We start from the raw sequence: 18,350 nt of genomic DNA on the forward strand, positions 1-18,350 counted from the left end.
AAGTTTGCATGGATAGTTTTCCATCCTTTACAGCTACTCCTCTACCCCCACCCCTTTTTGCTTCATAGCTAACCACACTGGAAACTGAAAAGACATCGGCATGGAGTAGAAAGGGACAGAATGCTGCCATTTTGTGTGGTTAAATTCATGGTGACAAGCAAATGTGTTCTTTCAGTAAAATGTTTTGCTAAAGGAATAAAAAAAATCACATTGTTCTCTTGGAGTGATTTTAAAAGGTTTTTACTTGAGGTTTCTGACATATCTTTGCTCTCAGACAGAATTTCCGTAAACATGCTCATAATGTTGGTGACGTATTTGCATATTTATGAGAAATAAGTGTCACAGTGATTAAGTTTACTTGGACCCAGCTCTGCAGACTGCAAAAGAAATTATATAAAACATTTTTTAAAAATCTCAGTATTTCCTTAAAAATCTGCTTTTAATTTTGCTGCCAACCTTCTTCACTTTGATTCTGGATTATTTTAATTACAGTTTTAAAATCTTTTTGACAATTTGTTCCCAAGTCAGCAGTCACGGTAGATATTTCCAGCAACATTCATGCTCAGAGCTAATATGCTTCATTACTAGAAGTTGGAGACCAATGTAGCTCAGCGGCCCTAGACAAGTAATTAGAGTTCACACTGAGGCCTGTCTCTAAAATACAGTCATTATCCCAGCAAACATACAACCTTTCCAGGTCACATCACTTTGTCTGCCACTGTAAAAATAGTTTATTTCTGCATCGTGCCACCATTATGGCAGCCCCAATCTACTCGCCAGCATTTTATGGGGCACAGAGCGACCAGGGGGATGGGGGGGCAACAGAGAGATTCAATAAAAGTGTGGTAAAACAATCGGCTCGGCTCGAGTGGGATCATTTCTGTCTGGGTTTTGTGCCTGAATATGGCAGCGTTCTCTTCGCTGGCGTCCAGGTTGCAGGCAACGAGTTGTTTTTCATCCCAGTTAAACAAAGGGCTCATGAGTGGAAACCCCAGGAGAAGGCATGAATTTCTTTACAGCCCCCTTCAGGGCTAATCAGCCACCTCGCAATGAAACTCTAGTGTTTATGTTGTCCCTTTTCACACAGTGGTGTCAGTGGAAGGCTGTTTACAAGCTCGGGAGGTCTTGGTGGGAATGAAACTTGTCTCGTCTCGATGATTACTGGAAGAAAACAAGGCCTTAATCTGAGAGGACAAACATCAGCTCCACAATATTTTTCGATAACGTTAGCCTGAACTAAAAAAAAAAAAAAAAAAGAGAAGTAGTTGGGAAAACATCTCAAAGTAGGGGAAAAAATAGGGAAAAATTTAATTTTCCTGACATTACTTGCCTAATAACTCCACACAACTCTCCATCCATTCAACAACCATCTGTCTGTCATTCATCTGTTGATGTGCTATTTATTTATTGGTCCAGGCAACCCTCTTATCTAAGTGTTGACCCATCCATCTTCATTCCTTCCACCCTTTGCTTTATTAATTGGCTAAAGATAACTGAGCAAGGAACCCTCAAAGAAAGAAAAAAATATTTCTTTACAATTGATCAGATTTTTCTGAAAAGTAAAATCATATCAATTTTTTATTTAATTTAGCTTTTTTTCCCCCTGCAGAACTCCAAACTCAGCTGTATTTTTGCACTATTTTTCTGTAAGCAGCACAGAATAATTTTCAGTATAAAATACTATCTGCTTTATTTTTAAAGTGCCACGGGTTATAATAACGGTAGCCATGAAATAAGATGTGAGGACACCTTGAAGTTGAATCGGTATGTTACTGCGGGTCATAAAAATACATAATCTTTCAACGTTTTGGTGACTTGGTTCATCTTCACCATTTTCTTCAGCCCGTTTGACTTGCATGTGTCGACATATAGGAGGAACCTCCTTAGACATTCACATACGCATCCAAAAGATGTACTCTCTAAGTCAATATTCATATTCAAACAGACCACGAGGGGGAACATGAAGAAAATGACAATTGCATTTACACAACTGACACTGGTGCCGATTCAACATTTAATTAAGTCAGCTCTTGACGTTTGCCCCCTTCTTAGGGCAATGTTTGCTGTGAGGGCATTATATCACTGTCTGGACTGTCTGTCTGAAGTCATCCCAAAGACACAAGTCAGCGTTTGATGGAAGGAATATGCTGCATAAGCTCCTGGTGGTGAATCTGCTCTTGTTCCCATTGTGTGTTTCCTTTTTTGTCTCTCTTCTACAAGTCTGCCATTGTCTTCTCAGCCCACTAGTGTTTAATGCATGCTGCTCATTAGGCTAGACAATGGCTACTTATGATGAAATGCCATTCAGGGCAATATGTCAGCAAACCCCTGGGATGAAAGATGGGAGAGTGGCAGCAGGAAGCCGTGTGCTTAGAAATTAATATATGGCCAGAGGGCGGCAGCCAAAAGGAAAGCCAACTGAATGTGAAAGACACAATGGACAGAGCCCAAGGAAAATTTTACAACTACAGAGGAAGATTTAAAGCTACTGTGATTTGCAGAAATAGTCACATCCATTGTACTTAATCAAATTTTGCCATGTTTTGTCAGGATAGCTATTAATTGTTCATTTCACAAATGTGGCATTTCAGAAATAATGGCTAGAAGAAAGTAATTTATGAAAGAAATCCATAGAAATTACCCTTTAAAAACCATGTAGGAAATACAGTAAACTACAACTCATTATTACACTATACCCTAATCTGTCTTTACAGCGAAGCATGGGAGGGAAATCCTGGAAGAAATCTGGTAAGAGGCAGCAAAAGACTTGACACTGGTCAGGCAGAACAACGACCCTAAACACACCACAAAGGACACTGTGGACTGGTTTAGACACTCGTGTTTTAATATTTCACAAACATCCTGGACAAAGTCCAACTGAAAATCTGTGGAAAATATACTGTTCATCTCATCACTCAAAAAAACTTACAAAAACAAAAAAACAGGCCTTTAACATTGATCATGAGTCCAGTGGGTTGAAGTGTCCTTTCCCTGCTTGCTGTTCAAAACTAGCAGAACAAGCAGAGCCCCTCTTCCATTAGAAGCCCCAGCCACACTGGTGCAGCCCCGTCCAACGTCCCCTCGCTCCACCTTCCCCTTACATCACCGTGTCTGGAGGCAGGAGGAGGGGAGGGCCGCAAGATTAATGACGGTGCTAACCACGTATTTATCATCTGACTGGAGAGTAATGCGACACCTTTCTAATCTGAATATATTTCATTGGGCTGTTATGGCACCCAGCCCTGGGCCTCGTGTGCGTGTGTTTCTGAGTGACTGGACGTGAATTTGAATGTTAATCGTATCTTCATGGACTCGTGCGTATGAAAAAGTGCGCTCTTGTAAATAGGCACGAGATACCCAGCCATCCGCCATAAACGCTGTCTGTTGTGGTCAAAACAGGCCTGTGGTAATTAGATAAAGACGAAGCTCCTCCTTTTAGCACTTTGGGGCCAGGCTCCAGCTTCAGATGCTCTCCTCTGATTCTAAGCTGCCTTATCAGGGGATCACATCCTTCTCCATCCTCATCTCCTTCCGATTCTACTGCTACTTATTTTTTGGCACTCAGCAGAAATCAAGATGGATGTGTACCAACAGAGATGGGAAGATAGGGACTGCACAAGGCACAGATTGGACCTGATACGGCTCACATTGGGAACCTCCGTTAGATTCAACACTCTGCTACCAGGATCAGAGAGGTGTAGGTTGGACAATAATCTGCAGTGGGAGTTGTCACATTGCAAACACACACTCTTAAGTGGGAAATTTGTATGCAGTTTGGCAAAGGAACAAGACCTAAGGCTCAAAATGATGTCATACCCTGCCTTTTAAAAGAGATTTCCCATGTTTATTGTTCTAAACCTGTTAAGTTAGGCACCAGATGATTATTTATACAAGTCGGACTGTGAAAAGAGGTCAATTAACTGGTACATTGAGGAAGAGAACTCAAGAGATGCAAACATGTCTGCTCATCTTCCCCTTCTCTCTTCTACAAGTTTCTTGGCCATTTACTGTAAAAAAAAAAAAAAAAAAAAGCGGCTAAAAGAGCCAAGAAATCTAAAAGAAAAAACAATACTATGGGGCGACTGTGGCTGTATGGTAGAGTAGTCGTCTTATGATTGGAAGGTTGCAGGTTCGATTCCAGCTTCCTCCTCCCACATGTCGATGTGCCTCTGGGCAAGACACTTAACCCCAAATTGCCTACTGATCGTATCGGTGTATAAATGTGTGTTTGTGAGTGCGACTGGGTGAATGTGACTCTAGTGTAAAGTGCTTTGAGTGGTCAAAATGACTGGAAAAGCACTATATAAGTTCAGTCCATTTACCATTTACTACCTTAACTTAGTGGAGCCACTCGCACTCGAAGCACTTGGCCTGATCTTCATCAGTGCAGATGTATCTGTTGCACAGGGTAGCATGAGATCAAGTCATGTTAAAGCCACTTTTATTGCATTAGCATTGGATTTTCTTAAATTTTGTAGCAGTGACACATGCGCATTGGTCAAACTATCAGTACTTAGTTGTAAAATTTTAGCAAAGGCAATTGTTGACACATTAAAAATATTTTAAGCAGCCTGGTCTAGTTGATGATTAAATTGTTTAATTTACAAGGTCGGATTTAGAGAAAGGCAATGGAGCAACCATTGTGTTTTAGTTATTTATAGTAGTGATTTGAGTAACAATGTAAAAATATTAAAAAAGGAAAAATATTATAGCTAAAACAAGTCAAAACATTAACTTTTAACCCTATCCGATTAAGATTACCCATATGTGTGCAAACATTTTACTCCGCATTCGCACCAAGTACAAGGTCATAAAAAGAGTTGCTGCTTAAAGAGAGCCTACATGTTTGCACCTGTTGGATTCTGTACTTGAAATTAAATGTCTTGCTTTTTCTCGTGCTCTCTGTTAATCAGCCATTTGTGTAAATATTTGCAGAGTTCGTTGTAAGGCAGCAAAGCCAGACAGGAAAATCACTCAAGGATCTTTCTTTCAACAGATGGATTTAAATGAGACTTTCCACAAATTAACCTTCCACCGACACGAGTTTACATTAAAGCAATCACGACAGGTCAAAGCAGCGCTTTATACTGACGTAAATGAAAGACTACTCAAAGCCAAATTTAATATTTAACATGCTGACAGCAGCTGGAGAACTCCTCCACTATTTGCTCACATGTATTAGTTTCTTAGAAACACATGTGAAATAAAACACTGTATTTATGTTTCCTGGATGGTGTACAAACACATTGTGTTCAACTCATCAGCAGACAGTTTTGATGCTGCAGAAGCACAAGCAGTGTAATGTCATTACAGCCCTGAGCGTCTTTGGCCAGACTTCAACACATACGAATCCCAAAGGTGGTGATGGGGAGGGTGGGGTGCAGTTTATCTGTTGCAGTCGAGCAGCTGGTGTCTGCCCCCCCCAAGGCTCCAACAGCCCCGGGCTTTCATTTCCACTTCAGATGCGAGTCGTTTAGCGAACAAGTCAATCATGCGAGAGGCAACTGTTCGCAACTAGCCAGCGTCCCCGCTGACCCCCTGATATAGCAACTGTGTGTGTTGAGTGGGGCAAGCAGGAATCGTGGCATGACAGGTCATGGAAGAGTCGGGTCAAATTCGTCATCAGCAAAATATTTGGGTCGAGAACTTTCCTCGGTTGGTTGCGTTGGCTGAAACTGTTTCTGATAACACAGGATCAGGGGAACCCAGTCAGCAGCCCAGTTCAGCCTAGGACCAGTGCAGAGTTCTGGACTCCAGCAATTGGCTATATATTTATAGTTATAGATTTACTGGGCCCAACCAAATAAGGACCCAGTTATGTTGAGGGACTGCAAAAGAATGTGTTGCAACCAATAAAAAATGCACTAGTGTTGGTCTCTGCCAGGTTGTTTTTATGGTCTTAAAGGGGGGTATTATGTATTTTCCAGCCACTTAGTGCCCTTTTATAGCACAATCAAGAAACTATGCTTTCTTAATGCGTTGTAAAATGCTATACATATAAATAACTCGGAAGAATGATAAAAAACTATCCTTGGTTTCTTTAAGAGACTTCAGCATGTCATCCCATCAGTGTTCTTCCATGGTGCTGTTTACAACTGTTCTCAGAAGTGTTGGACTGAGAAGTAGTTTGTATGATAAGTTCAGTATGTTTACTAATGAAGATCAGCACATGTCAGTCTTAACTGAATGGCATGTCCTCCAGTTTTCTGGTTTTGAAGAGTAATTTGGGGAAATGGGCCTCAATATTTTTTATTGGAACATTATGCTATTTAAAGGATTTTGAAACTTTTTACCATGAGATTGCTTTGCATTCTGGGAATAAAAACTTCAGGCAGTTACCATTTACTTGATTTGTTTTGTCCTTCATTTTGTATGTTGCTCAATTAAATAAACTTTCAAGCCAAACAAAAATCCCCACAAATCCCCACAATGCAATTTGAACCCCTCTCTTACACCCACTTTTAATTGGAGCTACTGAAGGTTGAACACCTCATCTCTACTCATAGTCATGAGTAAACATGGGAAAGTTCCCCTTGTTTACTCATGACTATCAGTTTCTAAATGTCTGCTGGATTTACTTGCACAAACGCGTGCCGGGGCTAAATGCAATGTAAACAGAAAACAAGCGAAGGACCTTGCTGCTAGCAAGGTAACCCTTGAATTCAAGGTGACAGTCCGTTGTGGATCCAAAACGCAGACACAAGCATATAGGTTCCAGCATCCTTGTGTCATCCCCGACCCGCAAGCATGCACTGACAAGTACGTCTCTCTCCCCTTTTCTCTGGCAAAAAAAATAAAAAATCTCTGCCAGTCTCTTAATGAAATGCTCAATTAGGGTCTTTAAATAGGTAATTATTCAGTACCTAATCCCTCAGCTCCTGGGCCCCTATCTCATTTAGATGACACTAACGTGGGAGGGGCAGGCGCTTGGGCCGTAGCTTCTGTCATCAAAGCCCCTTGTGGTGGCACAGGCAGCCCTGTTAATGATAAGGCACATCCAGGCAGTCAGTCAGCGGCTCCCGGTGAGGCCCGCTGACAGCACGGGAGATGGCAATGTCAGGCTTGACAGTGTCTTAATCATGTTTGTGAGTGTTCGGGGGCGGATTGCACGAGGTGGGACGAGATTATACGGAGGCTTCTGAGAGAGAGTCAGACGAAGGGTGGGGAAAGCTCCCTATTTATGGCATGTGCGAGTTCATGTACATCTTTTTTTCTGCAATTACCACGCTCGTTTTACATAGAAAACCGACACAGAGACAGAAAAATCACTCCTAAATGTCAAACTGAGCATGCTGCTTGATGCCGGGCGTGGACACGGCAGTCCTGATTTCTGTATTCTGACATTTGTCTGAAGGTGGCATTTGATTTGAATTTCAATCTTCAAGCTGTGGCTCCAGAGCTGGATTATTTATTCATTTTTCACCAGCATAATAAAACGTCTTGTTCATGGAGTTACAATATACCATTCACTGTCAGAGGACCATGCTTGTTTGGTTGCTAATGTTGCGGCGGCAAGCATTAGTCTTGGTGGAACGACAAAGGGGAGAATTGTTGTGTTTGCCTTGCGGGTGAACCATTGCTTTACCCTCCACAGAGTTGCGCAAACAATCCCCCTCCCCCCACCGCCTATTTTTCTGAGAACAATAGGTTTTTTGAGCTGCAACACCTTTCAAGGACGTCCAAGGCCTAATGGAAGTTTAGCTTTTCAAATCTAATAATCCCAGCACCAACATCAAAGTACTCTGCAAACTTCAGTAAGGATCCTTTAAATATTAAAACATCTCTCAGTCCGGGTCCTCTGATAGCCTTATCAGGAAATAGATGGAGGAGCAGAAACAACACAATTTCATCTCTGTGGATTCAGCAAAAACATATCTGTGATCATATTATTTTCTCGCATTGTCCTCAGCCGGTGACACTGATAAATTTTCATACAAAAAGCTTTGGCAAGCCGTTAGTTTGTTTTAGTTGTTGACTCAGCGTCGTTAAAATACAGAATCAATACAGGTGACTTAGTAAATAAGAATATTATTAAAAAGTTAATTTATTTCAGTAATTCATTTCAAAAAGTAAACCTCATTTTATATTGTCATTGTTGTATTCAATGCATTTATTTCTTTTCATTTATTTGGATTATTATGGCTTACACATAATGAATTGAGGAGAAAAAATCTTTAGAAAATTTGTGTTATGAAAGACCAGTTCAACAAAGTATTTTTAAGACATAAATGTTCTGCTATGGACAACTCAATCATGAAGACTTCTGATTTGCCCATCAGACACCCTCCATGAGGAGGAGTGCTGTATCCAAATGTGTTAATTTTTCACTTGAGTGAAAAATAAAACTGCTAGAACCCAACAATCCAAATGGACTCAATGTCCTGTTAAGGCAACCAGGGCTTCCTTACCAGCGCAGTAGCACCACAGGCTGATGGCATTCATTGCATGTCACATTGATGCAGTAATTCATGCATACCTAACAATTGTGCCATACAATACACCAACATGCTGTTCAGAAGGCAGACATGTATGACAATAAAATACTCCTGCTGGAGTCTTTGCTTTTTTTTGTCCCAAACCATTTATTGATGGTTGTCACATTCCTCTAAACAGTGTTCTTCTATGCCACATTTATTTTCCTTCCAATAAGTTTTCCATGAATACTTTTGTATACAGTATGCTGTTTCATAAGAAGAATTCTTTTTAATTGGTTTTGTGTGTCAAAATGTCTAGGAAAGTCGATTTAAGGACTTTCTTATACATCTTAAACCCATATTATCAGCACAAATAAACACTTGACATATATCACTTTGAAGGAAATTACCTTACATATCAGTTTCACTTTTTAAATTAAATTACTGGAACAAATGAACTACTCAACATTACATTTCATCGTCATTCTACATATAGGAAGGAACTTGATCTTGTATACTTACCAAGTCATATGCATGGTCACAGGGGAAGCTGGAGTCCATCCCAACAGTGAACAGGGAGGAGACCCAAAGTACACGACACAAATGAAGCGCATAACTATCCATGCCTTCCCAAGGCCAATTCAGAATCACAATTTAACCTAACATCTGCATTAACGGCTAGAGAAGCCTCATGAAAACTCAGGGAAAAACAGGACATCTGCACAAAGGAAAGGCCATAGTCAAGATTCAACCAGCAACCTTCCTTCTTTCTGTGAGGCATCGCTGTAAACCATGGTGGGGCTTTCAAGGAAAAAAAAACAAGGCGTAACATTTAGGTCTGGGAAAGTTGAGTCAAATTTGCATTCAGATAATTGAAGATAAGCAGCATTTTAATTAATATAATGCCCTATGAGTGTTGCATGTAAGCCCCAGGCGCCCGTTTACATCCTTCATGTAAGCCTAAGTAGACGATTTCCATACCAAATGCTTTGACGTGTGTACAAAAGGCTCTAAATGTCAGTAACAAACAATGCACCTCAGTGTCCAATTGTTTCAGCAGAGATAAGGAGGCATATTCTTGCTGACTTGTGTCATATGTTTTGGGGGTGAGGGGTGCAAATCCCTGAAGGTTGAATAACTACATTTTTTCAGTTATTCTCAGCAGAGCTCTGTTGCCATGTGCTGTGCCATGTCGGCAAGTGGCAGAGAGGAATGTTGTTTTGTCTGTTCGGGGGCCCTCTGTACTTTCCATAAAGCGATGTGAGCTCCGGCTAGGAACAACCTCCCTCTCGCCCTCCTTCCTCTCTCTAATGTTCCTCTGCCTCACGGAAGTGAGATTATTCATCCTCCCACAGACCGTTGGTGTGCTGGGGGTAGATGTCAAAGTGCCAGCAGCATGTGGCGTAAAAGGCTATGCGTGCTTGTGCTCCGGCTGTATGCGTCTATCCGTGCAAATGAATGCCCGAGTCCATGTTTCTTAGCGCGTCTGTGTAGGAGTCGTGCATTTTTATTTTAAAGCGGCATGTATTTCTTCGTATGTGACCCTGATCCTCAGCGTGAGATTTTAAAGATAGAAGGAATTTGGTTTAATGTAAAAGTTTTACTCATTCGTTGTCATTATTCCTCGCTAAATTATTCACAACCCTTGAAAGCTTTCATATTTTGCCACAATGACAAGTTCCTTTGTATTTTACTGGAGTAATATCTGCTAGACAAGCACAAAATTGTGCGTACTTGGAAGATTAAGGAAATCCCCCTTAATTCTCAGACTTGGATTAAATGTGATGGAACAAAACCAAGTCACAAGATCTGGCCTTTGACTAGGTCTTTGACTTAAACCATCCAATTGATTCACAAGGTATTTTTAGTGCCACTGTTGCTGTCGATAGGCGAACCTCTAGCTTCTCAGCCACCACTATGTTTTATCATTGGGATGCTGGGTTCACAATGTTAGACTTTCTATTTCACGCAGTGTCATGTGACAAAATATGAACAAAAATTCGATACATGCACAAGAAGCAGCATCTTTTCCTCGTCTTTTCCCCCTTTATTCCTCTTGCATTCCCCTCCGTTGGAGGTTGCAGGTACAAGCGAAGTGTGAAAATGCTGGCAGTGGCTGCCACACAACAATGCATCCTCCTCCCCTCATCTGTCCACAGTTCCTCCTCCTCCCTCTTCGCTCGCCACCTCTGGCTCGTTGCACTTCTTATCCATTTTATTTCCAGCCCTCATCTCCACCCTCTTTTCCCTTCTCTCTCACCCCCCACTCCCTCTCAGCTTCATAATATGTAACATGATTTAGCCCTTCCCTGTTCATGCGGCGTAAATTTAATCCCAGCCATTCTAGGTTGGCTGCGGCTGCTGGTTTCCCCCCTTTTTTCTCATTTCTTCCCTCCTATCCCGACACACTCGCTGCTCCCCGACACAATAGACTCCTCGAGATTCAGCCTGTTTGCATGATAACACGTTCGTTCCTCACGCCAATCGCTGATTCACAAGGTCAAGCACAACCCAAGTGGCACACGCTCATCCTATAGAAGTCTCCCACGCCGTGACAAAACAAACGAAGCAGAAGAGAAAGGCGTCCCAAAAATATAAATGAATAGTTTTCAACGTCTGAGTGAGGCGGTTTTTATCTGCTGCACATTGGAAAGGCATTAGAGGCATCCATTAGCAGCCGATGGGAAGCGTGTTTACCAGTGTCAACAAGGTCAGAGGAGGTGATCCAAACATGAAGACAGAGATAAAATAGGGCTGCTCTAAGTTCCCTCGTGTCCCCACAGATTGCCCAGTTAGCTCCATTCACCTTGCGTTGCGCTTTTGATATTGTTGGGATGCGTTTAAAGGGAGTGGCACGGGGGGATTATCAGTCACCATATCAAAGGGTCAGGGTCTTGCACAGTGGGCACGATCCATCTGAATCTGGCAGCTGGCTGGCGGAGGAAGCAGCTGAGGTAGAAACATGAGGGAAAAGGAGAAAAGAGATGGCAAGATGGATCAGTCAGAGAGGAAATCCAAGGAGAGGATGTTGGAGACAAAGATTTTGTAGTCAGACTAAAGTCAAGGTCTGCGTAGGTGGGCTGAACCTACCACCCCAACAAGGAAGTCGTTTTCAAATCATGAACACACTGTCCTTGACTTGAGCTTTTCATCTAAAATATTAACTCTGCAGCGATTTCGTCTTGATATACGTAGACGCCGGTCTTCGTATATCTTCAGAAGCTCACATCAGGATGACGTTCATGTTCTCTTTGGGACGGCTGATGATTTATCTCCTGCTGCATAGAATTTGAATTGTGAATTTTCTTTAAACCATATAGAGTCAAAATTATACAAATGTATACATACAGTACATACATCTCTGTTCAAAGCAAATCATTCTTACTTTCATTCTTCCTCTTTTTCTTTATTTCCTTTCTTTCTTTTTCTCTTTTTCCTTCTTTGTGTTTATATCTTTCTTTGTCCTTTTCTTGCTTGTATATTGCATATACTAAAAGAAAAAACCTACATTTTTAAATTGCATTTGTTTCCTATTATCATTTTAGAGTTTGCCCCCATTTATGCTACAACATGTTGTACTGACACTGCAGCCAGCTGAAGGAGTCAGTGTAAGGCTTTGAAATGCAGCAATGTCACGCAAGCTGTCAAGCTTGGTAGTGGCAGCATCATGTTGTGCTTCTGCTTCGCTGACTGTCGTAAAGGTGCACTGCACAAGATGGATAGAGTAACTTTTTAACTTCATCCCCATGACAGAGCTAGACAGTTGAAAGTTTAACTTTGTGTTCCAGCTGGACAATGATTCGGAACACAAAATAAAGCTTCAGGTCTTCTGAAACCTGCAATTTCATTCCTGTTGGAAATGTGTGGAGTAATCTGAATGAACTCCACCAAGAAAAGTGGTCAATTATCCAACCACATTTATGTTAGAACCTTACAGATTGCTACTAAAAGCGTGTTATTTCTCTCCAGCTTGCTCAGAAACATTTACCATAATGTTAGTGAAGTTATATGTATAGATTTAAGGTTATGTATAGTTTTGATCCCGTTTGGATTTTAGGTTGAGATTTTAGGTGAAATGCTATTGAAGCAGTGTTACATTTTCACCCTAAAACAGACGAGTTTAACTGTTTTTAGAAGAAAAATCATCCCAGAGGAGGTCTCAACATTATCATTGGATCAATTACAGCTTTCACACGCTGTAACAACAGAACTTAATTGTATTTCTGCCACAACATTACACATTTCAAAGGATTTCCTGATAGAAAAATGGAAACCATTTGGAAATCTGATAGTAATTTACCACATGACACATGAGCGAGATGGGACCGTGATAGCTCCCATCCTATCGTCGCAGCAGGTGCTTTTAAAGCAATTATTAGGCAGACAAATGCCACCAGACCCAATTAGCTTCCTGCTGCGTGCTTCACGTCGATGGATCCGTTCACAGCAAAGCAACATATAACCACACTAGGAAAACAGGAGCAGCATCGAGAGCATTTTTTTCATCTGAGGCTTAAATCCTTTTCTTTCTCAAACAGAAGGTCTCGCGGCGACGCCCCCGAAAGACCCTGAGAGGCCTGCTTCAGGGAGGTCATGTGGAGGCAATGGGGGGCAAGAGGTTGGTAGGGGAGTTGAGTAAATAAGTCAGCACAGCAAATAAACTCCTCTGATGTGCGGTTGTCAGGGTCTTTCATGTGGAGGATACACTGGAGGGCATAGCTTAGCCTAGCTTTAGGGATGTTATTACACATGCCGGCTGATCAAGAACGATGTGTGAGAAACGGCCTTGTCACTCCGTCTTAAATCACATCAACGCGGGCGGAGGAAGAAATGAAAATACAGGAAAAATCTACCACAGAACAGCAGGGAGCAAAAGAATGAAGCTCATAAAGGAAAGAAAATAAAAGTTGACAGTGCTTAGGAAAAAAAAGACCAGATACAGTTTTAAAATAGCTCTGTCACCAGAAAAAAAACACTAATGAAACAAAAATGAATATTAAAGGTATTAAAAGGTTGTAAGTGTGCGTAGATCTCTGAATGTTTGATCTGCTTTCAGTTTTTTGAGATGGGGTTCTGGGAAAGTATTAGATTTCAGTATCATATGTGTAGTAAAATAGCAGTTTAAGCAAAGCCAGTTTGGAGAAATGTGTATGATACAGACCGTTTGTAACAGCTCTCTGTGTGCAGCAATAAGTAAGGGAGGGGCGGTAATGCATCACTCTGTGATCTATACAGTGAGCGAAAACCCCGGTCACTCCGGAATTTTCTCTGGCTTCTCTTCAGGAAGGACGTGAAACCGTGGAAACGATATGATGGAAAATGTTTGGCAAAAATCACTTATTTTGAAAAAAGCTATTTATTTATCTAATTTGAGGTTGAGCTGAGGAGATTTTAAGAGTGCATATAAGGTACCAAGTTCTCATAGCCTCTCCACAGAACCCATCCATCACACCAGAAATCCAGGCATATAGAAATATGTATCTACATATTTAATACTGAAATCTAAATCTCACCCACATTCTCTTTAGGATTCAGTTTACATGAGTTGGTCATAGTACTTGTCTTAGTATATTAATGTGTCTACATCAGTAAGTCAGCTTAAAAAGACCCTTTGCAGCTTTGCACCCCCAGTCCTGCATATGACGTTTTAAGAAAAAAGGGAAATCAGAGTGTGGAATGTAATTATTGCATTCTTTAACTTCTGAAGTCTGTAGGAAATGAAAAAAAGTCCAGCCTCACAAAAGTGATTTTGCTGTGCCTGCCTGGGCGTGATACTGATTATAACACAGTGCAGCGCCGCTCTCTTTCTGTTTCCTTTTATTTGTGCCTTTTCTCTCCTTGCTTCTGTTTGGGCTAATTACAGAGGATTTGGCCTTAATAGATTTGATGGCATTTTTGCTGCTTTTTAGATTGTGCGTTAGGACAACATACGCAACTCTGTTTCCTTTAAGATCGATTTGGTCTGTGCCTATGAGTCTAAAACAGAAAAAAAAACCACCCCATTTATGAATCGCTTTTAGCTACACTGAGTAGAGTTTCTCAGCTTGGACAAAGGAGCAGTATAAAGTTGTACTGCTGAAAATGTAACGTGTGACATCACTGCTGGAGCGTTTTAATTGCTTGGCTTTATTTCAGGTCCTCTCTACTACTACTGGATGTGAGCAAACATAGAAATGTATATTAGCTGCAAAGTTGAAGTTATAAACTCACGGCTTCGGAGCCCTCATAACTATTCACCCTGCGTTTATCCCCATAATAAGTTTATTGCTGTATGGCTGCAATATGAGATAAATATAACTGATTCTTTTGTTCTTTTTCTTACTCTCTCTGTAATATTGCTCGTCTAAAAAAGAGCAGAATACCAAAACAGCACACTGAAATTAGAACGGCGGCCAGCCTTTATGTGGAATATAAACACGCCATCCTCATTCTTTTTCACATTTCTGATAAGAATCACCGGGAAGGAGAGAGTAGACAGTTCAACAGCTTCTTTCTTTTTCTCCCCCCTACCTCCTCTTTTTCTAATTAACATGGTGCATGTTGTCAGGCTTTGTTTAATAATGCATGATTGCTATCAGCACCGAAATCCTTTGACTGTGGCACTAGTGAATGGGAACACAACAATACCACCAGGGGCTCAGGAAGAAAGACGAGATTGTTTATTTTTCTTTTCCTTTTTTCTAATGTAATAAATCTTCAATGGAAAGCGTCAGAGTCACCGAGTATATGAATGTGAACGTGTTGCATCCAATGTTCAGCGGTGAAAAACTGAAGCAACCTCAGTAGGACTTGTACCCCGAAAAAAAGTTTCTAATTCTGAGCCAGAGCCAGAGTCAAAGCACCGACTCTGAACGAGGACCGTCATGGCCCTTTCATAAGGTCCTGGGAATACGCTCATGGAAAGCAACTATTAATTAAACTCCTACTAATGCCACTCCATATCCTTATCTTTAATGTTACTTATCATGTTACAAACAAAATCTTCAGCATATCTTATTTGGATTTTATATGACCAATGAACTGGAAGGAACTACAAAGACTGTACCAGAAAACTAATGTCATCATCAATTGCCATTGTTAATAAAGTTGGGTCTACTACTATATTGTAATACTTTATTTTCATTTTGACTTCACTTAATGTATGAATAAATAAATAAACCATGACTTTTAAAATATAACTGTTGGGTTTAGCCCTGGGCCAACGTATATTTGCTTGTAAAATCACCTGTAATGTCAGAAATTGAGTTCCAGAGGCTGTCTGATGCTCTCATAAAGCAGGCAAACTTGAACACAAATATGCTGAAGTTTGAAAAAGCAGAACATATTGCTCCGCTTGAGCTGTGGGTGATTTCATTGGAAGTGTTGACGTTCACTAGATACAACATGCACTTGGGGGGGTGTGTTGACCTTCATTCTCCTTTGCTTCAAAATCATCCAGGTAGTTCAGGTATCTGATCAGTATTCTCCTCCTGGACACCTCTGTTTGGAGGTTTCCTAGGCACCTGTCACAGGCCTTCCCAAAGGCTCTACACATCCCTTAGTCTAAGAAGACCTTCGTACTTTCTGGAAAGGGCTAGAAAGTGCCACTGGGTTGAAGGCTGTCTGTATTTCCCTCTAACCTGGTGTGGTCACTAAGCACCACATCAGGCTGAATTGCTTACTGCAGTTTTTAGCTGAGTTTATAAACACAGTTTGTGACTGGTTTTATAGGCACTGCTGGGTATTTTACAATCCACATCTGTTGTTTCTTTTTTTAAAATCCCGATTTAAACGGTGTGAGTAATTCAGAATCAGCTGTTCATAGTTGTTATTGAACTAGTTAGCAACAGTCCCGGTTCTTGATTGAAGATACCTTGGTGGAGGAATGTTTCATGTGGAATAACTGAAGGAAAAAAGTCTCACTTGGACATGCTTACGCATGTGTCTTTATTTAAAAAGGTGCAAATTATGCATGATTCCGTATTTAGGCGACATTCATTTGACAAGCTGCTGGCTTTCTGGCTGGTGTCTTATCACACCTTAGCACATTATGAAGGAAAGTGCCCGAAAGCATTAACGGCAAACCAGCACCTCACAGTCCTCGCAGCTATGATTTTTGTGTGATAGTGTCTGTGGGTTGAGATTCTCCTCACATTTTCTCACATGGCACAGCCTTTTAGTTGTCTCCCTGCTTGTTACACAACACGCAGATGGTTGAGGTAGCCTCCATCGGCGAGGTGGGGTGTGCTCGCGTGGTATTGGGAGTGTGTGCTGAGTGCTGCAAATTCTAACCTAATGTCATGTTGTTCTGTAGATTCACACTTCATCAATTAAATCAAAGGCAATCACTTAGCTTTGGAGGAGTAGAGCAGTGAAACGATAACCCAAGGAGAGGGACAGCTGCAGTGTAGATGGATCGCACTGCAGCTTTGTCTGCTCGGACTGTTCAGGAGGGGGTTTTATTACTGTTGATTTGAATCCAGTTTACACAGCTGTGAAAAGTCATCCCAGTGTTTCTCAGAAGTGTTTACATAAAATGCTTTGCGTATTCACAGCTCTTTTTTTTCACATTGTAACAAAGTTTTATTGTTTTATAGGTTTTACTTGAAAAAAACACACAGATAGTTTGACAGATATCTGCAATTTAGTAGGGCCCTGAACTCATTGAACACTCCATCCAAACTGCTGTAGGGTCGCATCTCATCAGCAACAGGAAAGCCTTTGATGTTAATCAGACAGAAAAGGAGCACAAAGGAGGAGGGAAGACCTGCAGTAAAAAGGTCAAAAGGTCAGGAGTCATTCCTGCTGTACATGGGCCGCTGGCTCTACTTCTATGCCAGGGGTATCAAGGTCCAGTCCTTTAGTGCCAGTGTCCTGTAACTTTTGGATGTGACCCAAGTCCAACACATCTGAATGAAGTGACTGAATTACCTCCTCATGCAGCCAAGTTCTACAGCATCTTGGTGTTGGCCTAACAGTTGCAGGACACTGCAGAGAACTTGAGGACTGGAGTTTGACACCTGTGCCAGATGCCGCTGCAGTACAAGACACTCCTGGAAGAAGACATGCTAAGAAACTGCAAATGACTTAAGACTGTGGTGGAGTTTAGTGTTCAAGCAGGGTATTGACGTGAAACATCATAGCTGCAACAGAATGATTTAGATCCAACTCAAGGTGTCGTGCAACATTTAGCTGCATCTTTGGTCCAACACCTGAATCAAATGGTTAAACTGCCTCCTCAGCAGCCAGTTAAGTTCTACAGGGTCCTACTGATTACCTAATTACTTGATACAAGTGTGTTTCAACTCATCTAAAAGTTACAAAACACCGGTTTGACACCTGTGGTTTAGCTCAAAGCCTTTTCAGCTCTTAGAAGAACCAAATCCAATCAAAATAAGATAAATGACTACACAATGATGCGATATTTATCTTATGTAAAATTTGCAACGTTTGTGTTTTTAATGTGGAAAACCTTGAAAACCCTCAAGGGATGTGAAAACTTTTGGAAGACGCTATATGTATGCATAGATATTACCGATTGTGTGCTGTTTGCAGCATGAGTGAAAGCAGAGCTTGCATTTTATAGATTCCCTTCGTTGTTGGCCCCTCACCACACACACACACACACACACGCCTGCATACAGATTCTCACTGTCCACCTTCCAGTTCTCACGCAGGTAGCCGTATCTGTCCTCCACCCAGCCCCCCTCCTCCAAACACAAATCGACTGTGACAGGTGCGCTATCTCCCAGTCATTCCGCCATTTACAGCCCACAGGAGTGAAGGAGGGAAAGCCTGAAGTGGGAGAGAGGATGATTGGTAACAGGGAAATTAGGCACTTTGTCATCATCATCGCGCGTGGGGATTTGGCTTCAGCCTGTTTATGTCTTCCTTTTCTACGGTGGTCAGATCTGCCGATATGCAGCCAGCCAACTCAATACCATCGCAAAACTTTTT

At 41.4% G+C, this 18,350-nt stretch overlaps 1 protein-coding gene across 43 annotated transcripts in view; it reads left to right on the top strand.

Annotated features, from left to right (window-relative positions):
• The window catches only part of LOC116732739 (receptor-type tyrosine-protein phosphatase delta), a 459,528-nt gene that overhangs the window by 310,064 nt on the left and 131,114 nt on the right, over window positions 1-18,350 (top strand). The window lies entirely within an intron of this gene.

This window comes from Xiphophorus hellerii, chromosome 14 (genome assembly GCF_003331165.1).
Source record: "Xiphophorus hellerii strain 12219 chromosome 14, Xiphophorus_hellerii-4.1, whole genome shotgun sequence".
NCBI lineage: Eukaryota > Metazoa > Chordata > Actinopteri > Cyprinodontiformes > Poeciliidae > Xiphophorus > Xiphophorus hellerii.